This window comes from Octodon degus, unplaced genomic scaffold (genome assembly GCF_000260255.1).
Source record: "Octodon degus isolate 3935 unplaced genomic scaffold, OctDeg1.0 scaffold00006, whole genome shotgun sequence".
In the NCBI taxonomy this organism is placed as follows: domain Eukaryota; kingdom Metazoa; phylum Chordata; class Mammalia; order Rodentia; family Octodontidae; genus Octodon; species Octodon degus.
Genome location: NW_004524582.1, coordinates 20,720,461 through 20,741,465, shown reverse-complemented (window position 1 = coordinate 20,741,465; position 21,005 = coordinate 20,720,461). Strand labels below are relative to the sequence as shown.

The following is a 21,005-nucleotide window of genomic DNA, read 5'->3' as shown; positions in this document are numbered from 1 at the left end:
CAGTGAGCCCAGGGGCAGAGCTGGAGTGGCATATGGTGCCAGAGATCGAACCCCAGTCCCAGGGCTTGCCTAAGCAGGTGCTTATTCCACTGAGCTACTACCAGCCCTTAGAGACATTATTTGAAGGAAGCAAGCTTAAAAGGCATCACCTGTGTCCTTTTTTGGTAGAAATCATTTATTTTTCCAAGAATACTTTATCTCATCAGACTGAAAACAGAATTTGGAGATGCAATTGCCCTTTGTAGATTAGCCATGCATCAAGAATTTTTTGAGTATTACATGAATAGGTTTCTTCTTAGAAACATTAAAGCAAACAATGTGATTTCTGGTTGCAGGCATTTACAGTGACCTGAGGGACATTTTTCTACTTAAAGAGAATGGCCTCATACTTGGGAAAGAGGAAATGAACTTCTGTCACCTTAGTGAGTGGTTGGATAACCAGGGAAAACTGTTTTAAAACCTTGCTTCTGGGTTTTAGTGAACAATAATCTTAACTAAATCCTCCATAAATATTCCTAACAGAACTAGTCATAGTATGTGAGGCATCCCTGACACCACAACACTTCACTCACAGCCTTACCGAAAGTCAGGAAGGAAAAATAGTTTCTTCATCATCAGAGGGAAAATTCCAGGGAAGGGGAGTATTTTGAGAATGAGGCTGGGGACAGAGCAAAAGGAAGTGGGAGGTCCTGAGGAGCAGCAGGTCACATTTCTGTGGTTGGCCATGTGGTGCAGAAGTCTAAGATTCCCTCTGCAAAGACCCCTACCATTAATGAACGTCCACATCTTAGGAAGCTGAGGAGGGATCTGTTTCTCATAAGCAAGTCCCCAACCCCTGTCCCAAGACCTAGGTCCTCATTTCCTCGTGGTGCTTTTTGGTGGAAAAGAAGGAATTAGCAAGAGGTGAATCAGGACATCCTGGTCACCCAGCAGGGTGGCTGATGTCTGTCTAGACTATTAGACAAGGTGACACCAGTTATAGTCTACTGCTTATTCCCTGGGGAGGCACATAGGTCAGGTCACTCCACCTGAGGCCTGGCCTTCAGTGGATATGCCTCTGCCCACAGTGGTTATGCGTTCTCATCCTCTGCACTGCCTCCCTCAAGAGGCCCAACACTGACTGACTGCCTAGAATATTTCTGCCTAACTTCATTGACTATCATATTGGGTGCCAGATGTGTTAGTTTTGTAATTTCACAACACTAAGGAGAATTTTAAAGCAAATAAGGGGAAAGAGCTCTTGGATTTGTAGAAGGTGTTCCAAATGGTGTGGTCACTGAAGTCATTTGTCAGGGGTAACTTATACAGGAAAATCACAGTGTAGGTACAGTGTGGCTCCAACTGCAGCTCACCGACAGGGACACAAGTGTAATCACACAATAACATTGATCCGATAGGGAAATAAGTCACATACATAGCAAGGGTACAGGAAAAGAACAGAGGCAGTTTTGGAAAGGAAGAGGTGTAGATATTCTGGTCACCTGGGCAAGCAACCCCTGGCTGGACTTATGTACCAGGCGATGATAATTATATGCAATTTCAAGTTTATCTCTTAGGGAGGCACGTAAACCCGGCCATTGCAACCTCATGTCAAGTCCTGGCCTTCCTTAAATGCGACTCCAACCACAACTTGGGTCCTTTTACTTCCTTGTTTTCACTTTCTTGAGGGCCTGGTCCCTCTTGATTGTGTATTAATTTTTATCTAACTTAGCTACATACAACACTTTTCAATCTGAGCCTGATTCCATGATTCTTACCTGAAGGTCTCAGATGAGATGCCCATCAGGAAGGCTTTCTATTTCCTGGGTTCTGTCATGCATCCTGGACTCCCTTTCCTGACTCACCCTTTCTTGCCTGGTTAATGAACGCCCTCTACCCAGATGTACTTGCTTTTTCCATAGCTGACATGGTACAAATGTCAGCCTCCTGCAAAGCAGTTTTGTTCTGGGAGTCACAGCAAGGCCACGGGATGGTGCTGCTTCTCAGTTATGTTCCTGTCCATCCTGAGTGTGATTGCTGCATCCTGCATTAGACAGCCGGCTCCGCCAACTCTGGGTTTGGAGGCAACCATGAGCTCTTGGCTCTTGATGACTTATTTCGGCTGTGACTTCTCCGTGCCCATTTCGTAAAATTGTGGTAAGGATCATTTAAGCAGATTTAAGAATAAATGACCTTATACTGTGCAGCATTTATAATGGCAGAGAGTTACCCCTGGGGGAGAGGAAGGGAGGGAGAGAGAGAAAGAGAGAGAGAGACAGACAGACAGACAGACAGACAGACAGACAGACAGAGACAGAGAGATTGAAATGATGAGAAGTTTCATAAAATATTTATTATTTTCAATAAAAACAACACATACCAGGATATATACTGAGTTTTAAATTTGAAGCTCCTAAAACGTGTTTTAGTTTAAAAATCTTTTAAACATCAGAGCAAATATATAGGTCCTGAATGAAGCATAAGATATGAATTCTTCAATTTACATTTCAATTACCTCCTGCCCCTGGACAGGAGGCTCATATGCCGCCTTTCCTGCTTTGCTGCCAAGACGGCAGCACTTTGGCCAGTATGCCAGGGATGGAAAGGAGGGGTCCGGCCTGGTTGAGCCCTTTAGCCTTGTGAATCTCAACTGTCTTAAAGCTGAGGGGTGGCTTCTCCGTGAGTTACAAGTAACAGAAATTGTTATGCCTGGGAGGCCGGAACATGCCACAACAGATAGTAAAGGATTATAAAGCTAGAAGCAACTTAAAATAAATAGACACAAGAAGACTCTCCACCCTCCCTCTCTTTGCCTGTAAGCATAACTTTTCATAAAGATAAAAAGTGTCTACCATGCCCTCTTGACCAGGAACTCAAAGAAGCCACTGGAGACAGCTCCAGAGACTGAGGAAAGCTCCTGAGGAGCCGGCAGTGGCCAGCTTCACTTGCTCACCCTTGTCTGCCGCTGTGTGCCCTCCTGTGAGTTGTGGGCCTAGGAACTCAGTGTCCCTCCTTTCTCTTGTCGCTTCCCTAAGCTTTCACTCTCCTTTGCTGAAGAGGCTGCACGAGGCGGAAGTCAGAGTTGCCTCTTCGTGAATGGTGCTCTCCCTGCTCATCTCCTGTGTGAGAGGTGCAATCAAGTATATGGTGAACGCTTAAATTTTATAAAACTTTATTGCAACTAAAGACACATTTCTACTAGTTTCATTCAAAATGCTCCCCTTTGTTTCAAACACACCTAGCTCTTGCCATGTTTTTCATTGTAATCAACTTCCTTTAAATTCAAACATTACTGTATTTTTGGTTATCCCTTGCATGTTCGAAACACACAGGTCAACAAACGTCTCTTTGTTTTTCTTTTATTATGGAGTCCACTCCAAATGAGAAATTATGGCGATATAGAAAAATAATTGCTTTTCTTCTCCTCCATGTCTATCCTCATGATGAGGAAAAGGAACTTGGAAGGAAATAACTGGTGACCCGAATTCCTAGCCAGGCACTGCAGTCACCAGCTCTGTCCCCAGCGCCTTCTCCTACAGGCTTTGCCATTCCACACAGCTTTTGATTTCTCTGTTTCACATATTTTCTTTCCTTGCTCTCCACCCAGCTGTGGTTCCATTTGTGCTCCTGTTTCTCATGAATTATATCTTTATTTTATCCAAGGACCAAGGTATTAACCTCCCAGAGAGAGTCTATGTAGCAACAAGCTGAGGTGGAGATGAGAAAATTCCTCCTCATCCATTTCTGGCAGCTCAGCTCGCCTCTGGAAAGACAGGCGGTGGCTGCTGCCTCTTGCAAAGGTTATTCCTAATGATCAAACGTATGAGCGATACATTATGTCTTTTAAGCAGAATTCTTGAATTCTGTCCTTTTAACATAATGAAAACCTGAAAGTAATCCTAATGTTTTCTTTCTTTCTTTCTTTTTTTTTTTTTTTTCAGAACCGAGGATTGAACTCAGGCCCTTGCGCTTACCAGGGAAGCGCTTATTCTACTGAGCCATCTCCCCGGCCCCCTAATGTTTTCTTCTTCTGGGAGAAAAGTGTGAAAATGCCATGCTCACGTTACAGCAATTAATCTCCCCCTTGTTCTTTCTGCTCTCCTAGCTGGACAGCACAGTTTTAGGCGTGGTGCTCGGTGAGTCCTGTGCACTGTTTCACTAACCCTCACACTAACGTGTGGGACAGGTGTGCACACCAATGTCAGCTTACTTGTGAAGACACAAGGGATGGAAGACAAGTCATCGGAGGAGCAAAGGATAGAAGTGAGATCCAGGTCTCATAGTTTCTTACGCCAAAATTTGGTCTCTGTCACATTACACTGAATTTCTTTCTCTGCTCTGTGAAAAGAAACTGCTGAAGATTTTGGAACCTTTGACAATATATGTGGTATTTCATAGTACGAGATTTTGGTTACAGTAAAGGAAACAACTCAGCACACTTTATCATTTTAGCCTTTTACTGGGAAAAAGCAAGCAATCATTCATACACCTTCTAAATTTATGTATCATATGCCAGGTACCAAGGATGCAAAAATGATTAAGATATAAATTTTAAGAAATCACAGCTCAATGAAGGACATGAAAAGAGGCTATTATACCTTTATGTAGAAGTATGGCAGACATAAAATTATAAGGCAGAAGGAAGTAAATAACTCTGAGAATGTCAGAAAGGAGTCCCATATAGGGTGCCTTCGAAACACAGCATCCTTCATCCATAAATCTGGCCAAGGGCAAAGGCTATGTTGCTGCACATGTGTGGCGTGTAAGAGCCTATACAACAGGGGGAGAGATGAGGTTGTGGAGAGGTTGGTTTGTGTAGGACAATAAAGATGCCTCTTGCCTTGTATTTTTATGCCAACTACTCACTGAGCTTTCCTGGAACATGTGTCACAAAATGGTCTCTCAGTTTTATACCAGAAATTACAATTGGCAGTATTTAAAAGAGTCCCAATGTGTCTTAAGAGCAGAGCCTACATTAAACTATATCATATGCTATAAATATCTTAGCATAAATATTTGATTCAGCAGCAAGACCTTGAATGTGGCAGACAAAACAATATTGAAACAATGTGCAGTTGGACTCCACTCCTTGGGCATTACCCTTCAGACCTCCATTTCTTCTTATCTTGAACATAAGGATGAAAACCGGGCATGGTGGCACATTCCCATAATCTTAACACTTTAGGAGGCTGAGGCAGAAGGACCTCAATTTCAAAGTTAGCATAGCAACTTAGATACTTCATTGAAACATTGTCTTTATTTTTTTTTAAACAGTGGTGTTCTGGAGGTATAGTTCAGTGTGAATGTCATGGGTTGAATTCTCAATACCACAAAAAAGGAGGAGTAAAGGTGAGTTGAAACACATTTAATAACTGATAAGTTCAGGTACCACACAATTTAAAGACAGCCAGCCCTTTAGGACTGTTCCTTCTCCAGCCTCAACAAGTGGCATCTGCTTGCCTGAAGAGATGCTAGGGTGAACTGGTACAAGACCAGCTGCCGAGAGGCCCAGAAGTGGCGAGACAATAGGTCAGGAGCTCATCTTATATCTTTGTGCGTCTTTGGAGGAAATGGTGTCTTGGCTTTATAGCCGCACAGCTTATGTTTTTCTTAACTTTGCATCTTGCTGCATCAAGGAACATCTCACCCATCCTGACCACGCAAACGCTGAAGGATCGTTTTTGCATTATGTGATGGCTCACCTGGATTGGCACCTGGGTTAGACAGAGAAACACATAGGAAACCTAAAAAAGCACATCTTGGGGGTGTCTGAGAAGGTGTTTCTAGGGATGATTGGTATGTAGGAGAGCAAACTGGGACAGGGGGTAGCATTAGCCCAGATGGAAGAAAAACAGGAGAAAGAAGCCCCCTGGGACCCCTTCTACAAATTCAAGAGTTGTTCTTCTTTCCCCTTATTTGCTTTAAAATTCTCCTTAGTGTTGCAACATTGCAAAACTGACACATTTGGTACCCAATATGACAATCAATTAAGTTAGACAGAAATATTCTAGGCAGTCAGTCAAAGTTGGGCCTCTTGACAGAAGTAGTGCAGAGGATGAGAACGCATAACCACTGCGGGCAGAGGCATATCCACCGAATGCCAGGCCTCAGGTGGAGTGACCTGACCTACGTGCCTCCCCAAGGAATAAGCAGTAGACTATAACTGTTGTTACCTGGTCCTCTGAACTCACGAGTCCCCCAAAAGCAAACCAAACAATGGCTCCTTCTTTAAGTTGTTATTCTCAGGTATTTTGCCACAGTAATGGAAAGCTATCAGTCACAGAGAACTTACATTTACCCAGTCACAAAGACAGTTTTTTTTGAGAATTTTGGCAAGACCTAGCGTAAAAATCCACATCCCCTCTATGTGAAATTAGCATGTATCTCTTTTGCTTTCTAGCATGCCTACTTGACAATAGGTGCAAGAAAGTTAGTCACTGCCCAGAGTTTCTGGAAGATAATATTTTCAATATACATTAAATCTCATCAATCAAAAGTACAGCCTAAGATTTGGAAGGAAAAAGTCGGTGCTTTGCTACCTGCTGAGTCTGTGGTTGCTTGTTTTGTGAATGTCAAAAAGCAGGCTATAAAAAAAAAAAAAAGCAGGCTATATGCTGAGCTGTAAAAGGCTCAAGTCAACAACTTCTGACATTCACAGTCACATGGATAATCTACTACTATTATAGACTACTGAACTATATTGGATTACTCTGCTGAATTTATGTACCCACAATATATGAATAGAAATGGAATACCCATCTCTGACAAAAGTAAACAGAAAAAAAGGATACAAATGAAGGACCATTTTGTAGTGAATATATATACATACATACATATATATATATATATGCATAGATATACAGCTACTTTCTCTTAGTTCAATGAGAAGAAAGTTTTGAACTAATGTTTAGACAAGCTATCATGTCTGTATCTTATACTATGAATAAGTACTATAAAGGCAACAATATACAACGAATTAATTATTGTAACTGTCCTAGTAACCTGTTTTGAAGCTGTCTCATTGCTACTTCTTTCTCAATAGAATTAACATAAAAAATAAAAAGTAGATAATGTAACAACCATTGTTAATTAGCTATTCTTCTTTTGAAAATCTGTAACATATTTATGTTACCCTGTTTCTGTTGGTTTTGCTTTTGCTCTCAGTCTTCAAAGTAAAATAAAAGCCAATTTCTATGGATACATATGTACAAAAAGAAGCCAGGCACATGCCTCCCATTCTGGTCAGGCAGGCTGATTTGGTACAGCAGCAGCAGCAGGGGCTTCCTGGTCCTCACTAATTTCCAGTCACGACTCCGTGAGGGTCTGACTCCAGGAACTGCGATCCGTGCGACAGCGTCCCAAATGGGCAGCAGCTCCTGTGCCAGGTGAATCCAACAGTATAATTATGGCTACTGTTCCTCAAAGTTTCGGCTGGAGTCTTTATCCCTGGAGTGGGTTGGGTTCTCTGTACCTGAATGTAGGCTGATTAAATCTCCAAACCTATTACCTGGGAATTAAGCCAACAGATACATCCGCCGTCCGTATGTATGCAATAATGCATTCCAGAAATCATTGAAGCATTGCTGCGTATCAGGCAAATCTTGAAAATCACCTAAATGTCCATTAGCAGGGAACTGGCGAAATAAATTATGTTGTATCAACATAATTAAACCCTACACTGACAATTTTATTTTTGCAAAGAAAATGGGTGTAGCTATGCAGTATGGAAAGATGTGTTTAACGTAATAGTAAGTAATGTTGTTATTTTGTTCTTTCGCTTAAATACCTGCCTCTCACAGCCCACATATTTGAAAACTGAGGATTCCAACCCTGGCTGTGGGGAGGATCCTCTTTTGACTCGGAGCTAACTAATCCACACAACCCCACTTTTCAAAAGAATTGGTTCTTCTCGTAGAGTCACACGAGCGAGTTCATGCTGATGAGATGTGAAAACTGGTTAGCTTAAGCATCTAGGGAAACCATCCGAAAATAAAGCTTTCTGGCTCTTCTTAGACAAACTCAGCAGAACACCCTTCCTCTGTCTAGATAAGAACTCGGAAATGTGCAGTCCTTGGGATGTTAGCAAAGCAGTGTGTCCAAGATGGACAGTCAGCCTCACCATTGACAGCAGGAGGACGCAGCAGAGCAAACAGGAAAGTAGGCTCCGACAGCATGGCTGATCCACGGACTTGAGTCAACAAGGAGCCAAGCTCTTTCTTCAGCTTTCAGCTATGTAAGTCAACAAGTCCTACTTCTTCTGGGCATCATAGTTTAATTTTTATTTCTTATTAAATACAATGAAATATTCTGTAAATTAAAAGGAGCAATAAAGAGTAATAAAATGTGTTACCATATTACCATATTTAATTACCACACATTAAAACACCGTATATGTCTAAAATGTATATATGCAAAGGTATTTGAATACGTAGAGAAAATGTCCTCAAGAAGACATAAAAATCATTGTTGTGATTATCTCTGAGGATTGGTTAAAGATGTTCTGAGTAAAAGGGACACTTTTTTTTTTCCCCTCAGACCTTTTTTATTATTTTGAGATAGGGTCTTGATGATTTGTCTAGGCTGTCCTCAAACTTGTCACCCTCTTGCCTCAGCCTTCTGAGCAGCTAGGATTACAGGCATGGAGAGTCACACCCGACAGATTAAGTAGGTTTACATAAAGATTTTTCCTCATTTTGAGAAAAGAGAACAAGGGCCAAGACTGTGTTCAGATTAACATGAAACACATCTGTCCTCTGTGTTCTCTGTGGGGACTGTGGCTTAGAAAGCACTCTAGAAACCTTCTTCATCCTTCCCCACCCCTGAACTTCTTGGTCTCCTACAGTGAGCATGCGCTCATCCTGTGACTAGGAACACAATACTTCAAAAGCCAGGGCTGCAACCAGTCCTGGGTGATTTGCAAAACACCTCTGCCATTCTTGGCCATGGAGTCCTTTCTCTGTTTTTCTATTCTATTATACTATGAACTCGTCTTTCTTGGAAATCAAGTGGGTCTAAAATGAAATCCTAATTTTCAGTGTCTCTCTCTTGACATGGCTGTCTGGGAATACAGTGTCATCTTCCTGGAAAACACTCTTCATAGGAATTGCGTGGTTGCAGCCCACAAGGCTAGAACACAGAGGCGAGGGCCGGCCCGGACCCACTGCTGAGTCTCTGGGATGTTTCTACCAAGGATGCCACTTTCCCAGATGCCACTGTGGATGGCTGTGGCTCAGTGGTCTCATTTGTTCATCCCCAGCAGCACAGGACAAGAAAGGATGGGATCCCCAGCAGGATGGCCTTCCGGGCAGGAGACAGCTAGGAGAATGGCGTCTGCTGGGTGTCATCAGGGTGGGGCTTCCATGCGCTGCCCTCCTCTCCTGTCCCTGGTATCTCACCACGTGCCTTCTCAGTGTGTATCCAGATTTAGTCTCCAGAGTGGAAGATGCAGCCCTACACAGTGTGGCATCTTTGTCCCTCTGTCTGGGTACATCCGTTACCTGCCTTGCTCTCCAGATGGCCAGCTCCGCAGGACAGGGGTTGAGTCCACGTCACCTACAACAGTACTCAGCATACAGTACACACTCATCTAATGTTTGTTGAGTGAATGACAGAATGAAAGAAACCCACTTGTGCTGCCCACACCTATCGCGGCAGAAAGAAATCCCAGCCTTCCACTCTCTCCCTCTTTGGCCAATTTGTCTTTAATTTAGGGGCTTACTGTGACTTTCACAGGCTCCTTCCATTAAGAAAAAAAACAAACAAACAAAAAAAAAAACCCCTACTGGTCATCCCAGCACTCTGGGAGGCTGAGTTGGGAGAATTCCAAGTTTAAACCCAGGCTAGGTAACTTAGTGACTTGGCAAAAGCCTATCCCAAAATAAAAAAATAAAACAGGGACTGAGAATGTAGCTTAATGCAAAGTCCTTGGGTTCAATCCCCAGTAATAGAAGAAAAAATATATATACTTATGATTGTGTGGGTACAGTTTACTTTGAAAAGAAATTAACGCTAAAACATTGTCATGGCCCTCGACACTCTGTGTTGCGTGCTTTCTGATCCATCCCCATTCTGTTCGTTCATTCATTTGTTCAGCAAGACCTTACAGAGCAGCATCTCTGCCCAGGCTGTGCCCAGCCCCTGGAGCCCCACGATGGGCCCAAGCTGGTGCTGTCCTCCGCTCTAACCGCTAGTATCCAGGGGTAAGACCGAAGCTGCGCACATGCAGCGGAAAGAAACGGCGTTTGTTCACACCTCGCAGGTGTGTTCACACATGCACGTCTGAATTTATCCTTTATGAATTAAAAATTGTGAGTTTCACACATTTATTTTGCTTTATCTGGTTTCGAGGTCTTTGTGTGTGTGTGTGTGTGTGTGTGTGTGTGTGTGTGTGTGTGTGTGTGTTTAAATTTCTTTTCAGCCCTGGGGTTTGAACTTCCAGCCTTCGCACCGAGTTACGTTTCCAAGGATGGGTTCGAAGCTTCAGTCCTCCTGCCTCAGCCTCCTAGAGCACAGGCACGGCAGGCATCCGCCACCGCACCTGCCTTGCAAGGATTTTTGATCGCTAAAAACTAACACAGGGAGTGTGGCTCCGGGGAAGAGCGGGGTCGGGTGGGGGAGGCACCCCTGGAGGGCCGGGGAGCTTTGTAGAAGGGTGAAGAAGGGCAGCGTACTTGGCAGAGGTAGGCAGGAGCAGAGGTCCTGAGGCAGCCAGGACGCAGCAGGCAGTTGATGTCCATCCTCCCAAAAGGGACACTTTTCATTGTTTATCTTCTTGTATTTAAACTTGTTGGATAAATTATATATCACTCTAATAACTCCAGTTCTAAAGCAGATCATCAGGACTGCTCATGCAGAAATTCACAAAAGAGTGCTTGGAGCCTATTTAACGGTTGTTTTCATGGACAAAAAGAAAGTACAGAGGGAAGAAGAAGTCCCTCTCTGGATCACATGATGTTTTCATTTATCTGATCAATCAAGGCTTATCCAGCAAAGGGGTAGCTGGCCCCAGGTTTAAGACCACAGAGAATAATCTACCTTCCGTGCTTACCTGCATAATCTCATTTCTCAAACCTTGAACTCATAGAGACATAGTAGAAGGGTAATTACTAGTAGTAATTTAGAGTTAAATAAGAAAGGACATTAACTTCCTTTTTTAAATGTATTTAGTACAGGGTCTACAGGGTCTCACTACACAGATCAGACTTGTAGCTATCCTTCTGTTTTCAGCCTCCCAAGTGCTGGGATTGCGGGCAGGTGCCACCACGCCCATCTAACTTCCTTTATAAAGTGAATAAATTTGAAGAACTAATGTTCAGTGTGATTATGCTTAAGAACACACATTATATTTAAAATTTGCTAAAAGATTATATCTATATTAATTAACTATATTAATCAGCTTGATAGTGGTAATCATTTCACAATGTGCACATATGTCAAAATGCCACCGTACAAATCTTGAGTATATGTAATTTTTATTTTTCAATTATGCCTCCATAAAGCTGTGTCTTCACCCACAATATGACACTGAGTAATTTATAGAGAAACAGGTGAACTTGTGTCCTTGAGTCTGGGAAGTCCACGAATATGCCACAGCATATGGCCAACTTCTCTCAAGGTGTTTTGCAGTCTCAACTCATTGTGGGAAGTGGAAGGTCAGGTGGCTTGTGTGGAAGAGAGAAAAGGTAGTGAGTGGCAACAAGCCATTCCTAAGGGCTTTGATCCCGTGACTGGCCCTCCAACACATCTGGACGAAGGAATTAATTTTCCAACCATGAAAGTTTAATGATACACGAAAAATACAGCAGTGGGAAAGAGACAGAAAGGAGAGAGAGATTTGGGGAGAGAGAGAGAGAGAGAGAGAGAGAGAGAGAGACAGAGAGAGAGACAGAGGCAGAAACAGATGAGCAGCAAGTTTGAGAGGCAGAGCTCATGAAGTGGCAGAAGATTAAAATTCTCCCATCCTGTATGTCTCAGTATTTTAGTATCAGAAACAAACTGGCAGTAGAGAGATTAATAAGACAGAAGACATAAACTTATTATTTTTTATTAGATAAGAGTGTGAACATATTCCCCCACTACCACAAAATATGCAGTTAAGTTTCCCACATCTGGGGAAATCTCAGGGACAGCACCTCCAGTGTGCAAAGGATGAGCCTCACACTGCAAAAACCACGTTCCTGACCGTGACATCGCCCCTGCCTGGTAAGTATGAAGAAGACATAAACTTATGGCAAGCAAGTGTACACAGGAGCTTCCTGAAATCAAGATTCCACAAAAAGCCTGATGTGGAGCTACAGAAAAGAATAGGGGCTTTCTAGAGGAGAACATCACAGGTTCTGGGAGGCGCGAGAAAGAGAATTACGGGTGAATGAAGTTTGTCTTGCTACACAGATAAAATATCCTCAGCAGCAGCCTCAGAATAGGCAGCACCATTTGTGTGGACCTTTACTGTCTCTCTCCATCATTCAGGCTTTCCTAGGTTCATCTTTTGGCAGAGAAAGAGTCATTAGAGAAAAACCTCAGCTTGGATCTCGAATTTCCCTAAATGGTATCCAAAACCATCTTTCTTTGGCGGATCTTTTTGAGTAGGACCAACATGGAGGTGGGGAAGAAGAGGAAAAGCATAAAGGAACAGAGAGAAAAGTTGGGCTTTGGTGTGGCCCTAATGGGCCCCTACTGCAACAGCTGTGAGCTGGGTGACCCTTTGGAATATCCCCAACTGAAGAAAGGGGCCTGGCACCTGTGTCCCTAAATCCTGCAGGTATCCTGGGGATGGGGAGTGGCCTTGTGTGAGTTAGTTTAGGACTTCTGAGAGCTGAGAGCTATGGAAACCTTCCAGCAGCACTGGGAGAACAAATCCTCAGGCTTATAGAGCCTCAAAGGGACTCAAGGCATCCCCCAAAAGTGCTTCCACCAATCTCATGCTTGCCAAATCGCCCTGTCTTCCTCCACACCTGTTCTTTGTAAACTACTCTCAAAAGGGACTTTCAGTGTCCTGCTTTGAGACCCTACCTGTGGCTCCCTCACTATTTCCCAGTGCAGAGGAGTTTGGGCCAAGCTCTTCTTATTTGACATCTCACTCAGTAGCCCCAAAACCATTGAGGTCAGGTCTAGCTTGCCCCCACATTACACATGAGGAATCTGAGTCTCAACTAGCTTAAATAACTTAGCTACAGTCATGCCTACTAATAACTGTATTCCTAAACCCAGCAACACAGCCTGTTACCAAGGGTCATCAAGGGCTGCCTTGAAGGGAAAAGAATTCATGACAGGGCAGTCTAAGGAGGCAAACAGAGGAGAAAGGAGCCTAACAAGATGGCAGCATCTGAGAATAGTGAAGACCAGGGCTATTTCATCTCGACTGAAATATTTTGGCTTACAATGTGTTGGGGTTTGTGTCTAGATGCCCCCCAAAACCCCATGCGGTCATGAGGTATAGGATTTTTCAGAGGCAGCTGAATGTAGTTTGTGACTAATTCACAATACAAGGCTGGTATTGGGGTGGGTGACTGCTGGATCAGCCCACTTATTGGGTTGACACTGCCCTAATCCCAGCAGTCTAGATCAGATAAAAGGGGATGAAATAAGCTTCTCTCATCCTTCTGCTCTTGTTGCTTTTACTGTCTTCTGCTGCCATGAGCTCAGGCCCCTGTGCCAGCTCATCCTGCTTTAGAGCCAGCTGATTATGGACTGAAACCTCTACCAACTGTGAGCTAAATAAACTTTTCTCCCTTTAACTCAGGATGTTGGGTATTTCGTCCCAGCAAGGAGAAATGTAACCAAGACACCACAAAAAGACAGAATTTGGTCAGATCCCCCTTCATCATTTCTACTTACATCCTCTGAATGCAGGAATTCTAGAATCCACACTTCTCAAATTAATCCCTCTCCCTTTTATGCATAAATCTGGAAGTGCCACTATAAAGACAGGGGAAATAAGACCCAGAGCCACTAAGCCATTGGCTATATGTAGCCCGGATAGTTAGCAGAGCTGAAATACCTGGCTTTTATTTTCCTGTGTCTTAACAACTTTTCCTTGTGTAAGGGACTATTTTACAGTTCCTTATTATTAACTAGAATTACCATATAACCCACTACTGGGTACAGAGCCAAATGAAATTAAACCACTACCTCAAAGAGACATGTACGCCCCTGTTTATTGTAACACTATTCAAAAGAGCAAGGATAGAAAAACCTTACACGCCCATCAACTGATGAATTGATAAAGACAACATTGTACATATATGTAGTAAAATACTACCCAGCTGTCTTAGTTACTCTTCTCTTGTTGCTGGGACAAATACCCGACACTCAAAATGAAGGAAGGAAAGGTTTATTTAGCTCACAGTTACTGGAGGTTTCAGTCCATACTCAGCTGGGTCCAATGCAGAGCAGCCCAGAGCAGAAAGCAAACTTTCATGGTGGCGGCAAAGAGCAAGAGCGCAAGGGAGGGGTAGCAGCAGCTCAAGCAGCTGGCTTCTCTTGCCACCTTACATTGTAATGCAAATTACCTGCCCCAGGCTAGGGGAGGTACTTACACGGGTAATCCCAGCAGTACTAAAACCCATAATCCCAGCCTTGGATCACACATAATCCCAGTGGATCATGAGTTAACACAAACTCTAGAAGTCCTCACCCCATGACTGCATGAGGCTTTGGGGGGACAACTAGACACAAACCATAACACCAGCCATGAAGGGTATGAAACACTGTCATTTGTGACAATATGGTTGGAACTGCAGGACACTGTGTTAAGTGAAATAAGCCAAGCACAGAAAGAAAAGCCCAGCGTCATCTCACTCCCAGTTGGAATCTAAAAAGTTGATCTCTTAGAAGGTGAGGGTAGTTACCCAAGGCTGGACAAAGTAAGCAGGAGTGTTATGGCATTTATCTCCATGTCCCCCCAAGCTTTACATGCTTCTAGGTGGAGCCAGGGGGAGGAGATTGGATCGAAGGTGTGGGATGCCGGTCACTGGCTTAGTCCACTGATGAGGTTTATAGCAGGGTGTGAAGCTAGGAGAGGAAGCCGGGTGGGAAGTGGTGAGTCGCAGTGGGCGTGGTCTACAAGGATGTGCTTCTGCTTCCTCCCTGGCAGCCTCTCTGCTTCCTTCGTGCTGAGCTGACTGTACTAAAACCTCTACAAACTGTGAGCCAAAATAAACCTCTCCTTCTTTAACTTGCAAGCGCGGGGTACTTTGTCCCAGAGAAAGTAGCTGAAATAGGGAGGGAGAAATGAGACCAGGTTAATTTAACAGCTGCTAAGTTATAGCTGAAGGGAAGAACTATGCTCTTGAGCCCTAGTGCACTGTGTCTATAATAATTATTATTTTGGTATAGCTGAAAGATTGTATTTGGAATGTGTCCACCACAAAAAAATAAGGAAAGTGACTAAAGAGAAATGCACCATTTCTGATTTCAATATTACACAATGTATGCATGTGTAGCAATGTCACATAGGACCCCATAACCATGAACAATTTCTATGTGTCCTTTAAAAAGTAAATTTTAAAAATTAACAGAAATATATTACCTGCATATTTTTAAGTCTACTAAGGCCATTTGTAAAGTTAAGATGGAGAGATTGGAACCCCCTCCCGCCTCCACGACATATTGTCCCACTTAATAGAGTTCAAGGGACTAAGCCTGTAGAACCTACAAGTTTTAGTCACTGCACTTATTTTTAAAAGGAAGAAAAGAAAAAGAAAGCCTAAATGATGCTATTATAGTAGCTAATTAGATTTCTTCTTTGCTGCTACAATGCATTCATTTTTGAGGATCATTACTTTTCGTGTAGTTTCTTTCAAGAGCTTGGTTTTAGGTTTGAAGTTAAGGAAACCGCGAGACAAGTCTTAAAGCCACAGACCGCAGCTCTACCCGTGGCCCTCGTGTGCTGCTCAGGAGGACTTGGGAGAGGATGTAGGGATGGAGCTGCCCTAAGGACAGAGCTGCCATTTCATTTGAAGCATATGAACCAAAAAAGGAAGGGAAACAGCTCCCATTTTTGTAGAAAGTGATGAAAAAGAGTTTACCAAGTTCATAGGCAGAGTTGTGTTTCTACATAGCCATCAGCTAACATTCAAAATCCCGGGTGCTCATTGGCTACTTAACATTCATTCATTCCAGAAGGCATGAGTGGCCTTAGATGTGCCAGAACTCTACTGTTTGGGTAGGAAAAGGCCACGTAGCCTGCAGGCAACCCAAGGGAGGCAGATCAGAGAAGTGCTGTTCCATCTGATTAGAGTTTGAAAGGGGCCAGGGAGGGATAATCTAACCACTGGAAATTAGCAAATGCTAGTTATAGCTGCTTTCTCCCTGATGTTAGTCAGTTTACCCACACTGCACTGGCTTGGCCTCATGGCTCAGTTGAGAAACTAAGACAGACAGAGTAAGTGTATCCTATTCTTTCTCATCTTTAGTACACTAGCATGCTGTTTGCACATCACAGATGCTCAATATACATTTGTTGATTGATTAAAGTGGGGACCTTTACATTTCTTTCCTCTTCCTCCCTAAGGTATGGATAAGAATATACAGACATATAAAAGATAATGCAACTAGATAAACCAAAATGTTGTTGCAGAAACACATACCAAAGCTTTCAGAAACAAAGCAAGAGTGTTGCGGGCAAAATAAACAGCTGACATAGAACTCTGTAAAGCATAACACTGTAGTCAATGACAGACCACACTTGAGACAGTGATCTCGTAAAATTATCATGGGTCTGGAAAATTCTTAATGCCGTAGGACATCATGACCACAGTAATGTCATAGTACGAAATGTTACCCCAATTTTCGTGATGAGGTGGGGTGTCTTTGTCACTTTACTGTTGCTGGGACAAAATGGGTGGCACCTTGCAAGTTCAAGGAGGAGAGATTTATTTTGGTTCACGGTTTCAGCCCACAGGGCTTGATCAGCTGGCTCTGAAGTAGAAGCTCCAGGATGGAAATGGCTTGGAGGAGAAAGCTGCTCATCCCGTGGCAACCAAGCAACAGAGAGAGAAGGCAGGAGCCTGGGAAGGGGACCCACCCTTCCAGATCATGCCTAGTGACCACCTCCCAAGACTGCATCAGGGTAAGTCTACTGTTTCATACATACACTGCCCACATGACCCAGTTACCTTGCAAAAACCCACCTCTGAACACATGACACTTTGTAGGGCCATTCTATAACAAGAATACATAGGCCTGTTTCGATGCATAAGTGCCTTCATGGGACACTGGCCTACAGGACTCAGAGTACTGGCATACAAGCATGCATTCCAGAACAGCAAGTAGACTACACAATGTATCCCAGGTGTGTAGAAGGCTCTACAACCCAAGCCTGCACAAGTGCACTAGTAGATGTGTGATGTTTACACAACAACAGCACTGCCTAAGAGCATGTTGCCTCAGAACACATTCTGTCCAGTGTATTACATTATTAGTGAGATTTTACTAATGTGTGTGTGTGTTTGTGTGTGTGTGTGTTGCTGCAGATGAAACCTGGAACTCACATTGGGCAAGAGTTTCACCAGTGAGAAACACCCTCAAACCCTCTAATCAAATTAGATTCTGGGGCCGGGGAGATGGCTCAGTGGAATAAGCGCTTCCCTGGCAAGCGGAAGGGCATGAGTTCAATCCCCCAGTTCCGCAAAAAAAAAGAAAGTGGCAAATTAGATTCTGGAACAGGATCCTTTGGAGAGCTCCTGCAGGCCACCCAGAGCCTGCAAACTCATTCAGACAGAACAGCGAAAGTTTTCACTCACTACGTGGGCATGTTAGTTGCTGAACAAATTATTTTTCTGAAGTGAGATGGATGCAGTATGCAGCCAAATACAGGTAAAGGCACAGTAAAACGTTAACAGATCACATCTTCAATACAAAAACTCTGCTAACGTTCAGAAATATGCATTGGCCAAAGTGAATAACAATGAAAGTATGATTTTCATTAGAAAATGGTAGGAGTTGGGTATGACACTTCAGTTGTAATAAAGGGCAGCCCTACTAAATACTTCATCTTTAATCTTACCTTTTTCAAAATACTTTTTAAAAAGCTGATAAGGATTTGGATACAAACAAGATGCAGTGCCACTCGCCCAGACCATACTGCAAATGTCCAATCAGCATCAAATCACAGACAAGGCCCTATTCAGAGCTCCTAAGTTTTCACTTACATCCCTCCCCCCACCACCACCCTTCTTTCACTCAGCCTCCACTCTGGTAATGATGCAAATACTCAAAAGTCAAGACTGGGTTAAAAGGGGACCAGAAAGAATGTTTTAGATGAAATCAGATGTGACCCTTGGAATCAGGAGCATTAGCAGAGCCTGGTTTTAATTACGGGGGCTCAGTCAGCTTCCCCTTACCTTCCCCTACTGCACTTCAGGTACCTCTATAACTGCACAGCCTGCCAGCCTGCTAGCAAAAAGGGTTTATGGCCTCGCACTCTATTAAAAAATAAATAAATCAGAAGCCCCTGAGGCCGTCACGTGTTTAGAAGCAATGAAATTGCAACCTGTTTACCTCTTCTAAAACATTTAAATTCTCAGCCCAGTCACAGCATTACAAGCTACAACTAAACCTTATTGTGAAGGAATTAAAATTCTTTGGCTCTGATGAATTCTGGTTTATGGCAAATGGCCCATAGCTGAAGCCCAAGGGCTCATGTTGTGTTTTCTGAGGTCTCATAAAAATTGCCCAGCCCTAATGGTAGGAAAAGAAGTTTTTGTCTTCAAAAAAACCTGTGGGAACTTCATGACAAGTTCAAGTTCTGTACATGTAGCAGTCAATTGAACTTGAAGGGCTAGGCCACTTCAAGATGCAAAGGAAATGAAGTTCATAAATGTGAGAGTTTGGACCTAGGATTACTGGGGAGAAAATTCTAAGGTACTGGAAAGAAAAGTACGTGAAAACTAAAGACTGGAAACAAAACACTTGAATGGTCAGTCTATGGATTAGAAGGGGAAGAGGAAAAGATTTAGCTTTGGGAAAGAACAGTGCTGACCATTAACAGTCACTTTTCCAAATAGCTGAATTGTTGGTGTGATGTTAATTTCCTGTCAACTTGGGTAAATAGTGGTGCCTGGCTGTTTGGTCAAATATCTGGATGTTACTGTGAGATGTTTTTTAATCAGTGATTAATATTTAAGTCAGTAGACTCTGAGGAATGGAAGTGATTCTTCTTATTGACTGGGCCTCACCCAATCAGTTGAAGACCTTAAGACAAACAAATGAGATATCCCAAGAAAGAAGGAATTTTGCCTTTAGGGTCAAGCTTGGAACATCAGCTTCCCCCTTGCTTCTCAACCTTGCTAGCCAATCTTTTAGGCTGCACACTTTCCAGCAGCTCCCAGAACTGTATGAGGCAAGTCCTGAAAATAAATGTCTTGCTATTCCTATGTTTCCTATTGATCCTGTTTCTCAGGAGAATCTGGACTGCATGATCAGCTTGTGAGGAGCAGGAATGAGCATGAATGTATGGTGGGCACAGCAGCCACATGCTGGCCTCCACTCAGTCTTTCAGTCCTTATGACAAGCAAAGGCCCCATTTCCCGGATTACAGAACCGTGGTTTGATCTTGCCCAACACCACAGGCAAGCAAGCAGCAGCTCTTACTGCCTGCTTTCTACAGCCATGTCCCTTCCTATAAGGCTGTTCTGTGTCATTCCAGAAAGCACAGCAAGGCCTTGGGGCTTTTGCCTGGAGATTCAGGAGAAAGAAAGGAGCAGATGGAAAGAAAGTCCTGGAGCACGCAGAGACCTCCTTGCCTACTGGGGCCAGGCCCATCCTGCCCCCTACTGCCCACATTTATAGTCCGCTCTGTTTTGTTTCTACCTAATTCACTGTAGAGTAGCTGACATGCACTAAATTGAACATAATCAAAATGAACACTTAGATCAACCATATATATATATATATATATATATATATATATATATATATCCATAAAACCAGTACCAGTCAGGATAACACACACACCCAGAACTCCCCCAAAGCGTCCTGGTGGGTGCACCTCTGTGATACCGTCTCCTGCCTCTGCCGTCCCTTCTGCCAGCATCTGCTGCTGATCTACTTTCACTTTCTAGAGATGAGTGCACATCTCTGGGATCCTGTACAAGTAAAGTATGTGTGTGAATCTGGATTATTTCCTATAAAATATTTATTTGGAGATCTGATATGTTATTGTTATATCAGGCATTCATAATTTTACTTCTGAGTATTGTCCTAGTGAGTGGACATACCATACTGTTTATCCACTCACCTGAGAATAGACATTTAGGTGATTTCCAGCTAGAGGCTAGTACACCTAAAGCTACTCTTGAGCACTCAAGCCAGGTCTTTGTGTGGGATCTTGGGGGGAGGGGCGGCAAAACATGATTTCTTTGTATTTCTTCTAATACTACCACACTTGCCCTAGTTTATTTTTTCATCACTGGGACAAAAATACCTGGCACCTACAATTAAAGAAGAAAAGGTTTATGTCAGATCACAGTTTGTAGATGTTTCAGTCCATAGTCAGTTGGCTCCAAGATGGAGCAGCATGGCAAAGGGGCATCACAGAGGAGAAACAGTTCATGGCAAGCAGAAGGTGGGAAAACACCAAGGAGAAGCAGTAGCAAGCCTTCCTTCTGTCCTTTGTATTCTACAGGCTACCCACCCTCTGAGTGGGCAGCACTGACACCCGGGGTGGGGGGGCACCCTTAATCCCAGCATCTCACCCTTAATCCAGCATCACATCCTTAATCCCAGCATCACACCCCCCAGATCTAGCCATTTCAGAAAAGCCCCATCTGTGACCACATGAAGCTTTAGGGGAACATGTAGGTCTGAGCCGCAACAACATTTATGCATTTCTTTGTTGTGGTTGATGGTGCACGTCAAAGGCAGCGCATCACACCCAGGCTCACAAGCCTTAAATGCATTTTCATACTTTCCTCACCCTTGCTCTTATGTAAATTCCTAAGAGCAGAATGACTGGATCTAAGTTATGTGTTTAATTTTTTTTAATAAAAATGTCCAGCTGTTTTCCAATGTGATAGTAGTATTTT

The 21,005-nt window shown here is 43.3% G+C and overlaps 1 non-coding gene and 1 pseudogene across 1 annotated transcript; both read right to left on the bottom strand.

Moving 5' to 3' along the window:
• The window catches only part of LOC101563170, a 178,272-nt pseudogene that overhangs the window by 87,456 nt on the left and 69,811 nt on the right, over window positions 1-21,005 (bottom strand).
• Window positions 12,030-12,188, bottom strand: LOC111812470. Its single transcript, XR_002817969.1, has one exon. It is a non-coding gene; the product is annotated as a U1 spliceosomal RNA (small nuclear RNA).